Source organism: Dermacentor andersoni, chromosome 10 (assembly GCF_023375885.2).
Source record: "Dermacentor andersoni chromosome 10, qqDerAnde1_hic_scaffold, whole genome shotgun sequence".
NCBI classification, from domain to species: domain Eukaryota; kingdom Metazoa; phylum Arthropoda; class Arachnida; order Ixodida; family Ixodidae; genus Dermacentor; species Dermacentor andersoni.
Window position 1 is genome coordinate 13,777,776 of NC_092823.1, and position 10,854 is coordinate 13,788,629.

Below are 10,854 nucleotides of genomic sequence, written 5' to 3' on the forward strand. Positions count from 1 at the left end.
TCCTCCGTGAGGCAGGCCAACCGCATGGCAGCCGTGTTGGAAAACACTGAATAAGATTTTTTTCGATAAGTCAGCTTGAAGCAGCCTAGATTCCGGTCTCATTTCAATCTACATTTTGTGTCTTGTTCCCGTCTAGTCTCTTTCGTGCAAGCGACTTATCGGCTAGGAAAGATTAAGCCTGCAATAATATTCGATTGAGCCTGAATATCAGAATAAGACCGGGCTAAAGAGTTTTATGCAAGCGGGCCCTGGAGTGTATACGAAAGTTACTGCATAGAGAAAGAAAATAAGAGCCGACACTCCCATGCACCCCCAGGCGCATTTACATTCGCTCGCCTGTGCAGCCGGTCGACTGCAGCGCCGCCCCCGCGGCACCAACGGGAACTATGTATCTAGGTAACTTTTCGCCCTAGGGGAGTCTAGGTCCCTAGTCGTCGTGTAAAAAACGCGCCTAGCTCCTGAAATGCCCTTGTCCCATGCGCGCGCGCACGGGGCACATAGAAATATGCGCTAGCACAGGGTTTGTGCCAACTCGCCGGAGTAGTAGGGTAGGCGGTTCATTGTGCGTGCACGCAAGCAGCACGACCACGAACGAAGCGATACAACGTGGAACAGCGCGTTTTACGGCAATCGAAGCTGTGTGTGTGTGACGCGCTTGGTGTGTGCAAAGAGCAATTAAGTTGCGTGTGTGACGAATGTGTATGCGCAAAATAGCACGACCACGAACGAAGGTGGAACATCGCGTTTTGGCGTTTGGTGTGCGCAGAGCAATCGAGTTGCGTGTGTGACGCGTTTGTTCGCGCAAACAGCACGACCACGAACGAAGCGATGCAAGGTGGAACAGCGCGTGTTGCACAATCGAGTTGTGTGTGTGCGTGTGTGTGACGCGTTTGTGATGCGCAAACAGCACGACGACGATCGTCTTCTAAAACTGCGCCAGAGCAAACCGATTGTTGAGTACTGCATACGTATTGCGCGGGCGTTAAAACTAGAGAAACACGGGATTGCGACGCGACCAGCCGCAGTGTATAGGACTGTACGTACGTACGTACGTTTTTGTAATGTGGTCAATCTTAAAAGGACGATGGCATTTCTGCACCGGCGGAGAAGTGGGAAATCGTGATTAAATTTGTCCGATCATTGTCAAAAGCAAAGGCTTACCCTTAATTGGGGGTTATCCCCTACCTTCTACTGAAACTGCAGCCTCTAGTAGTCTTGCATGCACTGTTGTAATCATGACACCATACGACGATACCCTCTGACGTGGGGCCCAGGCTACTGGAGAGCTGGTTGATCAAGCTTGCTCGATAAACTTGACCTTTTGTTCTTTGATTATGCTACAGTGCTAGAGCGTAGTTCCTTGCTATTAGTAAACAGGCAAGACAACAAAGCATTGCTACTCTACTCCTGTTGTGGCTCTTCAGTCAATGACACTAGAGGGGAAAGGAATCGAGATCCAAGCCAAGGGGCAAATTGTGTTTAGTCAGTCTTAAACACCCTCAACTCAATGTTTTAAATGCCTGTGTGGTTGATACCTTGTCTAGTGGAACTTCTTGCCATCCCCAAAATGTGCATAGCACCAGAGGTATAGTTTGACAGCTGTAAGCAGTGCAATTAAGGGAGTGCAGTACCTGTATTGCAGCTTTAGACTGGCTAAGATATTGAAGCTTGGGAGTATGTTCATATTTCTCATCTATAGTGTGGCAAGAACTGAACTTGTAATCCGCCCTCAAGTTCTGCTGGAGCACAAGCTACTGGTTGCTCTTTTGTGCAGCTAGTGTCAGCAGACAAGCTTGCAGTATTGCTAGGTTGAAAAGCACTTAGGCTTCACGACCATCCAAGTCATAAATGAATAAGTGCATGGCTAGAAGTTGTAAATTGCAAGAAACAGTTCAAATGCCATTGAGCATAGTTGCGCTATTGCAATGTATCCTTCGGAGCATTGTACGAGCCATGGTAGTTCCCACATTGTGTTGAAGTGCCACACCAGTGACATATGATAATGATGCTAGTGTGATCCAGTGTGGCTGTACTTTGTTCTATAAAAACTTTTCATGTGTTTTAGATTATATTTAGTGCAGTATCTGAAAGGTTATGCGCAGAAGATGATAGTTGACCTTACAGCCATTTTTTCTATACAGTCCTTCACTTTCCATCAAGTTCAGCAAATCATTGAAGCCCCAAAATAACACATTTAATATTGGTACTCAGATCGAACAGCTTTAGTTCTATGTGTATGTTTCAGAGAACTGGACCAAACATCAAGAATGAAAATTTAGCTGCCTGTTGATGCTGTAGCTTTAGGCTCTGCAGGAACCATTTATCTGCAGCACCCAGCTTATCCCGTATTTGACGGATCATGATAGATGTGTGAAGAAGCACGAGTGTTATGCAGAACAGTTTTCGAGAGGTAATGAACCTCTACCATGTAATTCATAAATAACTGGAAGGCTTCTCCTAAGGAAATGTTCGTGCTCTGCACTGTAACATTAACAAGTCCCTCCCTAAGATAAGGTGATAAAGAGAGCTAGTTTTATGAATCTGTTGTATTTCCACAATTTTAACATGGTATAAGTGAGGCCCAAGGCATAAATGGGACTGCGTGCTGTTCTGTATGCCTGCTGCGCTTATTGTACAGATCAACAGTAGCCAATCAATAGCCATTTTATTGAAGATGCAAACTGCATCATATCCTAGGGCCAACTCACTGTCAATGAAAACTGTTATACTGGCTTCCTGCACTGTTTATTGATCATAGACTTCTTTTTGAGGTGCGATTGAAGTCCCTCAATATCTTAAACTATGAATTGCAACTGGGAGAACGTGTCCATTCATTAGGACCACACTTTTTGTATTTAGCTCTCATCATTGTAAACAGCTTCATAATGAGAGGAACCTCAGACGAAATGCTTATTTTTTCCTGGCATCCTTCTTCTGCCTTTGTAAGCAGTAACTATGGACATGTAAACAAGGTAATCTTGCATTTATCCTGCCTACAAGTGCCTCTTTTGACATTCATGCCTGTATTGCCTTTTCAGTGCCACTGAAAAGGCAATACTGGCCACTGAACCACTGAACAGTAATGAATCTGAACAGTAATGACGAAAGCATTGTGCGGAAATATGCAAGGTGATCAGGAAATGTAAAATGAGTCATACACCCGACTGTAGCAAACTGTTACAGAGAAAACCCATGCAGGTTTCTCGGAAAGTCTTCACAAACCTACCACATGCTTCAGACTGCTCCTGTGATTCAGATGTCTGCGATAAGACGTAAAAGTAGGTTCTCACGGGCCCACCTATTCTCTAGTTCATGAAGTCTTCATTCCAGAGAGCCTCACCATGCCGTAACACGAACCCCCGTATTCATAAATGCATCTTAACTTGAAGCCCATGCTTGACTCGATTTAAATGACGCCTGTCGTGAACACCAAAAGAAACGCAATGAGCATCTTGGGTGCGTTCACACCATGCGTCATTTATATCAAGTCAAGCATGAGCTTCAAGATGTATTGCTGAATACGGTGGTAAGACTTGATAAAGGTTGCTATTAATTATTTGTCCAATGTTTCAATTTTCACATCAAGAATATCTAGCTTTTTCTGAATGCTACCAATTTTTGCTTCATTCTCCTTTTCACCACATGTGCTTCATGGCAATCTCTTTCATCTTTCCATCCCTTCTCCTTTCCCATGCTGTTGGTCAACGTGCAGGTGTCGTCTATGCGCTAGACAGTTACAATGTGGTCAGCAGGCTTTGGATTTCTCTGTCAACCAATTTCTCTCTTTGCTTTTGTGATCAAGTCCGCCTGACCCTTAGATTACTGCATACAATGAAAACAAAGCCTTTTTTTTTCATGAAATGGGCAAGCACTTGCATCTCTTGCAAAGGATCTTCCAGTAAAGTTTCTCGTTCCTGCAATCACACTGAACATGCACGTGCATCATAATTTTTATGTATCTAAAACGCACCGCCAGAAAGAGTAACAAAAAGCAGCTATATTTTCAGATAACACTTGTGGCTAAGAAAGCAAACCAAGACCAATTATGGGTGGTCTCCATTTTTTTTTTTCAACATGCAAGGAGCATTGTGCACACACCTCTCAAGCATAAAGGCAGCACGTATGAGCCATGATGCCTCAATGGCTCCCATGTCTGATCACCCGAAAGAAGGCAGGCCAAACATAAAATTTGTTTTTTGGAAATTCCGTTTATTATAGCTAAAATTTTATCTTGAAAACACAAAAAGTAGTCTTCATTTCAAGACCGTGCAACCTCTGGCTGTATTTTGCAGAGCATGAAAACATGAAAATATACTGAATTGAAATGGCAACAGCAAAGAAACACTGGCTTCCATCTTCTGGAATGCAGAAGAGAGTGACACTGTACACGGTAATCCAAAGTATGGACCCAACTTGGTCGTAGCATACATGCTCTGTGCTGATGTAACTTTAATTAGAACTGAAGTGTGGCATCCACTACTCGCCTGTGTCGTCAAAGGCCATTTCATGTTGCCACACATTCTTTATCCGCTACCTGAAAAGATTACATTACACCATGAAGATGACAAAGCTCACATGCATTAAAGGAAAATTGGTTGGTTATCTTGTCTCCCATACAACTCCGCCAAATACCTGCAATTAGTGTAAGCATGCTAGTTCCTTGCACTGTTTCCCATAACATCTTTGTTGAAGGTACTGGGTAACAATATCTCAATCACTTCACAAACTGTGGAGATTATTGTTAATTTTTAAAGCGAACAGCTTTATTTGCCTCTCGACAGCACATGGCATAACTTGTTTAATGTAAAAGGTTGAAGCAATTCATCGGCATGTGCTTCACAATGTGCCTTGCAAAGATTCCTCATTAACAAATATACTGTTTCGAGAGTTGTCATTGTGTCAGCAAACTGAAATGAAGAGAGACAGGAGGGAAGCTACGAAGCTGCTTGTCTCTCCACACCAAAAGCCAGCACCTATAGACTCTGCTAAAGATGTACTTCTCAAAATCTGGCTACTCCTTGACCAATCTGTGCAAAAAAGTTAAATACGTGAGTCAGAAGTTATGTCAATCAGGCTGCTGCCACTCAAAGGGCAAAGCTCCTTGGAACAGCAAAGCTCAAAAAAGAAGGAAAGAAGAGCACGTGTGAATGTTTCATGCTTTATAATGTAGAATAAAGATTTCACCAACGCCAGGAATGACACGCATCAGTGCCAGCGGGAACATCGTCTTGAGAATGGCTCCTTGATTTGGATTACATATTTCAACTAACAATTCTGCTGTATTGATTTACAGGTTGTATTTATGAAATCAGCAGCAATTCTGTTTGTACAGTTTGAGAAATACGCCAAAATTGATGCATGGTTCTTTCACATAAGAATTTGAAGGATAAATTCTAGGAAGCGTTACAAAGGCAGAAACAGTGTTCGAAGGCGTCAGAATGAGGGCCATGAAATGAGGTCCTTGACTAACCGAACAGTGCCGCTGCTGCAGACATTCTAAGCATGAAATGCTTTTAGCTCCTGTTGTCAGCCACCTTCAATGAGCCAAAAGCCAGAGCCATTATCCTGGCACTCAAACCAGCTCATCCGGGCAAACAGTCAAGACTGCAATACATATGCTAGTTACTTCCCAAACATGTTACAAAAAATATTGCTTCTGAGTTCTAAATATTTGCTCACAATATCACTCAAGCTGTAACTTCTAGTACGCTGAAGCTTTATTTGTCACTTCTAATAGCGACGTTCAGAGGCAGATACAAGGCGCTGTACACTTGATTGTCATTTTTCGGCACTGAGACACAGTTGCTTGTGCTCTTTTCAATGCCAGCAGTCCGCGAGGTCCACGGCACATATGGTGGACCGAGACGAGACTTGCAATGGGGTTCTGTCTTTGACAGGAAACTTGCTTCCATATGGACCAGTGTACAGTTGCGTGATGCAGTGCGCCGTTGCGAATGTGCGCTACACCCATTTTAAGATTGTGGCTAGTATCATCTGCAATCAATCTGCTTTGTCGGCAGCCATTTCATGCTTACATCTACTCTCGATTACAGGAGAGCCAGTATTTTTTAGTGTCACCAGAACAGCCTGAAAATGCTCATACAAAATTCTCCAAAGAGTGCAAGCGCTTCCGAGCTTTTTTAGTCTGTACATTCCAGCTATCTGAAATGAATCCAAGAAAGTAGTGGATGTTAAGGATATGATCATAGAGCTATGGCATATTACTTCGAGGTAGATGAAGTGGTACACGAAGGTGTCCTGTGTATTCTATTTCAGTGATAACATCATAGTGAACTGTTGGATAGTGTTCAGGAGAGATGCCGCGCTAGTGCGGCCAGCATCAAGTGCAATCAAAACGTGGCTTTGCTGTTGTTCAAAGCAGATATTGCATTCGCCCTACAGTAGAAAGGAAACGAAGCAACACCTTCAAGAAGGCAGTCCCCAAACAGCGAAAAAAAAAAAAAACATTGGAGGACACTTAAGCTGCGCCTTTAAGAGTGGAACAGGATAGCATTAAAAGATCCCTGGCTTCTTCTCACGCTTCCGGGCAGCTGCAGCTTATGCTTCTGTAATGTTTCCCTGGAAATGCTGGTGGCAAACGCTATGCACGAAGGCGAGCTTTCTGGGGCGTGCCACTCCTAAGACAGACCTGAAATGGCAGCTGGAAAAGGGGTTTGCGTTTGAGTTTCCGCGCAACAGAATTATGTTTTCTCGCATATTCAAATTACAATCCAACGCTATAATGTCTCAAAGTTGTGTGCAAGTCACACTTTATGAATTTTTGACACATCCTACTTTGAGAATTTTAATTAGTTCAGTAATGCCTATATGCCACGTGGAGGACCTGCATGAATCGGGATACATGGTTCAGGATTTATTTTCTCATATGGAAAAGGTTGCCAACACCACTGCTGGATTTTCAGCGACACGGGTCCCTGAACGCTATGGCTGTTAATACTATTGTGAATCAGTTCCAGGCCAACAGCACATGTGCCATGCACAAAAAAAAAATAAAAGCAGATGCATGTGGGTACTTCCCAAACATTTTTTTACAAGAAAGGCAGAGGAAAAACCTTCGCTGCTAAGGCATCAGATGAGTAACGTGTAAAACATGCAATATAAAGCTTAATTGTACACCCGACGACTACATTGTAACGTAGATTGGAGACAGAGTCTTGCAAAATATACGCTTCTCTTTAATGGCGGGCCAGAACAAGAGCGTGCAGCTTACGTACTTCATCGTCTTTAGTGGCACCGACCTTTGCGCGCGCCGTCCTGCGGTGCGGGAGCCCCACATCTTTTTGTCAATTGCCTCCCATGAGAAGAGCGACCGTCTCGGTTGCGTCAAAAGGTTCTTTCAGCTACATAAAAAATGGAGCTCCTCAGGTGCATCTCAGCATTCAGGTATGCGCATAGTATGGTTTCATGCGCACTACACGAACAACTTCAGCGGGAGGACGACGACGGAGTGAACTGGGGTCAGAACTGCAGGGGACTACTTCGTAGGTCACGTCACTGAGGCGGCGTGTAACCTTGTAGGGACCAAAATACCGGCGGATCAACTTTTCTGAGAGTCCACGGTGGCGGACGGGCGTCCAGACCCACACGCAGCCGCCGGTATTGTAATGGATGTCGCGTCGACCCTGGTTGTATCGAAGGGTGGCGGTATGCTGTTGGCTCCGGATACGATGCCGAGCAAGCTGGCGTGCCTCTTCGGCTCTTTGTACGAACTCTTCTACGTGTTCGCTGGTCGGGCTATTATCAGCCATAGGTAGCATGGCGTCAAGTGTTGACCTGATGTCGCGCCCATATACAAGTTCGAACAGCGTAAACTGTGTAGTCTCCTGTACAGCAGCGTTATACCCGAAAGTCACATAGGGTAAGATTGCGTCCCACGTCTTGTGCTCTACATCGACATACGTGGAGAGCATATCAGCCAGTGTTCTGTTCAGACGTTCCATTAATCCATTGGTTTGAGGGTGATATGCAGTGTTCTTGCGGTGAGAGCTATGCATCAGCTGGAGAACATCCTGCATAAGTTCCGCTGTAAATGCTGTACCGCGGTCAGTGATGAGAACAGACGGTGCACCATGTCGTAGGACGATGTGGCGTACAAAGAACTTGGCCACTTCATATAAATTTACTTGCGAAATAGCTTCGGTTTCGGCGTACCAGGTTAAGTAGTCGGTAGCGACGACTATCCATCTGTTGTGCGACGAGGTCACTGGGAATGGCCCAAGTAGATCCATTCCTATTTGTTGGAACGGTGCTTGAGGAAGGTCCACAGGATGGAGAAAGCCAGTCGGTTTAACTGGTGCTAACTGGTGCTTTTTTGCGGTGCTGACAATCATGGCAGGTCTTCATGTGCCGTTGCACAGAAGAATAAAGCCGGGGCCAGTAATACTTCTGTCGTATGCTTGCCTAAAGTCTTGGCGAATCCCAGGTGTCCCGCGCATGGCTCATGATGGCAGGCTCGCAAAATGTCGTGGCGTAGCGCCGATGGCACGACAAGGAGGTACGTATTGGGGCCGCTTCCGCCGTTTTTCCTGTAAAGGACGTTGTTGTGCAAGTAGTATGATGATAAGCCGCGCATGAGCAAGCAGGGTAAAACACCTTCAACTCCTTGGAGGTGTTCGATTCGCGGCAGCAGCTCAGCGTCAGTGCGCTGGTGCTCAGCCATCTTTATGGCGTCGATAACTAATGCGGCGACAAATGGCAAGTCATGGTCAGGGTCCAATGAGGTCGTAGGGAGTGGTACACGTGACAAACAGTCAGCGTCACTGTGCTTCCTGCCAGATCAGTAGACAACTGTAATATCATACTCTTGTAAGCGAATGCTCCAACGGGCTAGTTTGCCTGAAGGATCCTTGAGGTTGGCAAGCCAGCACAGGGCATGGTTGATCGCTGACAGCGTTAAAGGGTCTACCGTACAAGTAGGGACGGAATTTACCAATTGCCCACACAACCGCTAAGCATTCTTTTTCAGTGGTTGAGTAGTCTTTCTCAGCCTTGGTGAGACTGCGGCTTGCATAAGCAATGGGGCGTTCCGCACCAGCTTGCCACTGCACAATCGCCGAGACTCGCATTGCTGGCATCAGTATGGATTTCAGTGTCAGCGTCTTCGTTGAAATGAGCAAGTATCGGGGCCTCTTGTAAACGCTTGCGCAATTCATTGAACGACTGCTGCTCCTCGTCCGCCCAAATGAAAGGCACATCGTCGCGTGTGAGCCGTGTCAGAGGTTCAGCAATTCTCCAGAATCCCTCGACGAAGCGCCTATAATATGCGCTCAAACGAAGGAAGCGTTGGACAGCCTTCTTGTCTGTGGGTGGTGAAAACTCGGTTACGGCGGCTAACTTGTCAGGGTCTGGTCGGACGCCTTCAGGACCAACGACATGGCCAAGAAATTTGAGCTCTTGGAACCCGAAGTAGCATTTTTCAGGCTTCATGGTGAGGCCGGCAGTATGGATCGCAGTGAGGACACCCTCGAGTCATGCGAAATGTTCATCAAACATGCTCGAGAACACAACGACATCGTCCAAGTATACGAAGCAGGTTTGCCATTTGAGTTCAGCAAGCATGGTATCCATCGTCTGCAGAAAGGTGGCAGGTGCGGAACAGAGACCGAAGGGGAGAACTTTGAACTCATAAAGCCCATCAGGTGTCACAAATGCTGTTTTTTCACGACCCTGTTCATCAACTTCGATTTGCCAATATCCTGATTTAAGGTCCAACGAAGAAAAAAACTTGGCATGTTGTAGACGATCTAATGCGTCGTCGATGTGGGGCAATGGATAGCGTTTGGTGACACTGTTCAATTTCCTGTAATCTACACAGAACCGTAGTGTGTTAACTTTCTTTTTGGCTAACACTACAGGGGAGGCCCACGGGCTGGTGGATGGCTGGATCACGTCGTCTTGGAGCATCTCTTTCACCTGATGCTTGATCGCTTCCCTACAGGGACACGCCCTGTAGAGGTGATTAGCTTCACCGCAATGAAAACACAAGGGCCTCCGGTCTGCGGAGCGCCATACGTCGCTCTTGCGAGGTGGGTGTGTTTCAGCCATGAATGGCGTGCAACGAGGCGAGTGGCTTGTTCAACGGCGCGCACACCAAGAAGGTCCAGGACGTCGCTCACATCGCGAAAAATCGGGGACAACGAACTTCGTGCAGCTTCCGTATACGACATGCGAGGTTGTGGCTGCCGTACCTTGTGCTGTGGTGTCTCGCTTCGCTCTGGGACTTGTACTGCCTGTCTGATTTCCTCCCGGACGACCTCAGCCAGAGCAGGTCGCTGTACCGATGCTGGAGCCACCTGAAGCTTTTGAAGCTCTTCTCGAACGATAAGCCTAATGAGCTCCCACAAGGCATTGATATTGTCCAGGGATATAGCGAGAGAGTCACGCGATAGGGTCGACACGTCGCGGTTCTGCCTGCAGTGCCTTTTCTATCGATACGGTTTCTGCGAGAAACACTGCAACAATATTTGGTGGGTTGCGTATTAGGGCACCGAATAACTCTTGCTCGACACTGCGCATCACATTCCTTAGCTTCTTTTCTTCCGGCATGGACGGATCCGCGCGTCGGAAAAGTCGGCACACATCTTTGAGAAACATTGCGACGCTTTCGTTCGGCCTCTGTACTCTCGCCTGAATTGCAGATTCAGCTCGCTCCTTGCCATCGAAGCTGGCGTATGTGCCGATTAGCTGCCGTCGGAATTCGTCCCATGTCGATAGGGCCCTGCCTCACGGTTCTCAAACCAGGTCCGTGCATAGTCCTTGAGGGCAAAGTAGGCGTTGCGTACCATGCGCTCTGTAGTCCAGCCGTTGAATTCTGCGACACGCTCAAAGTGATCG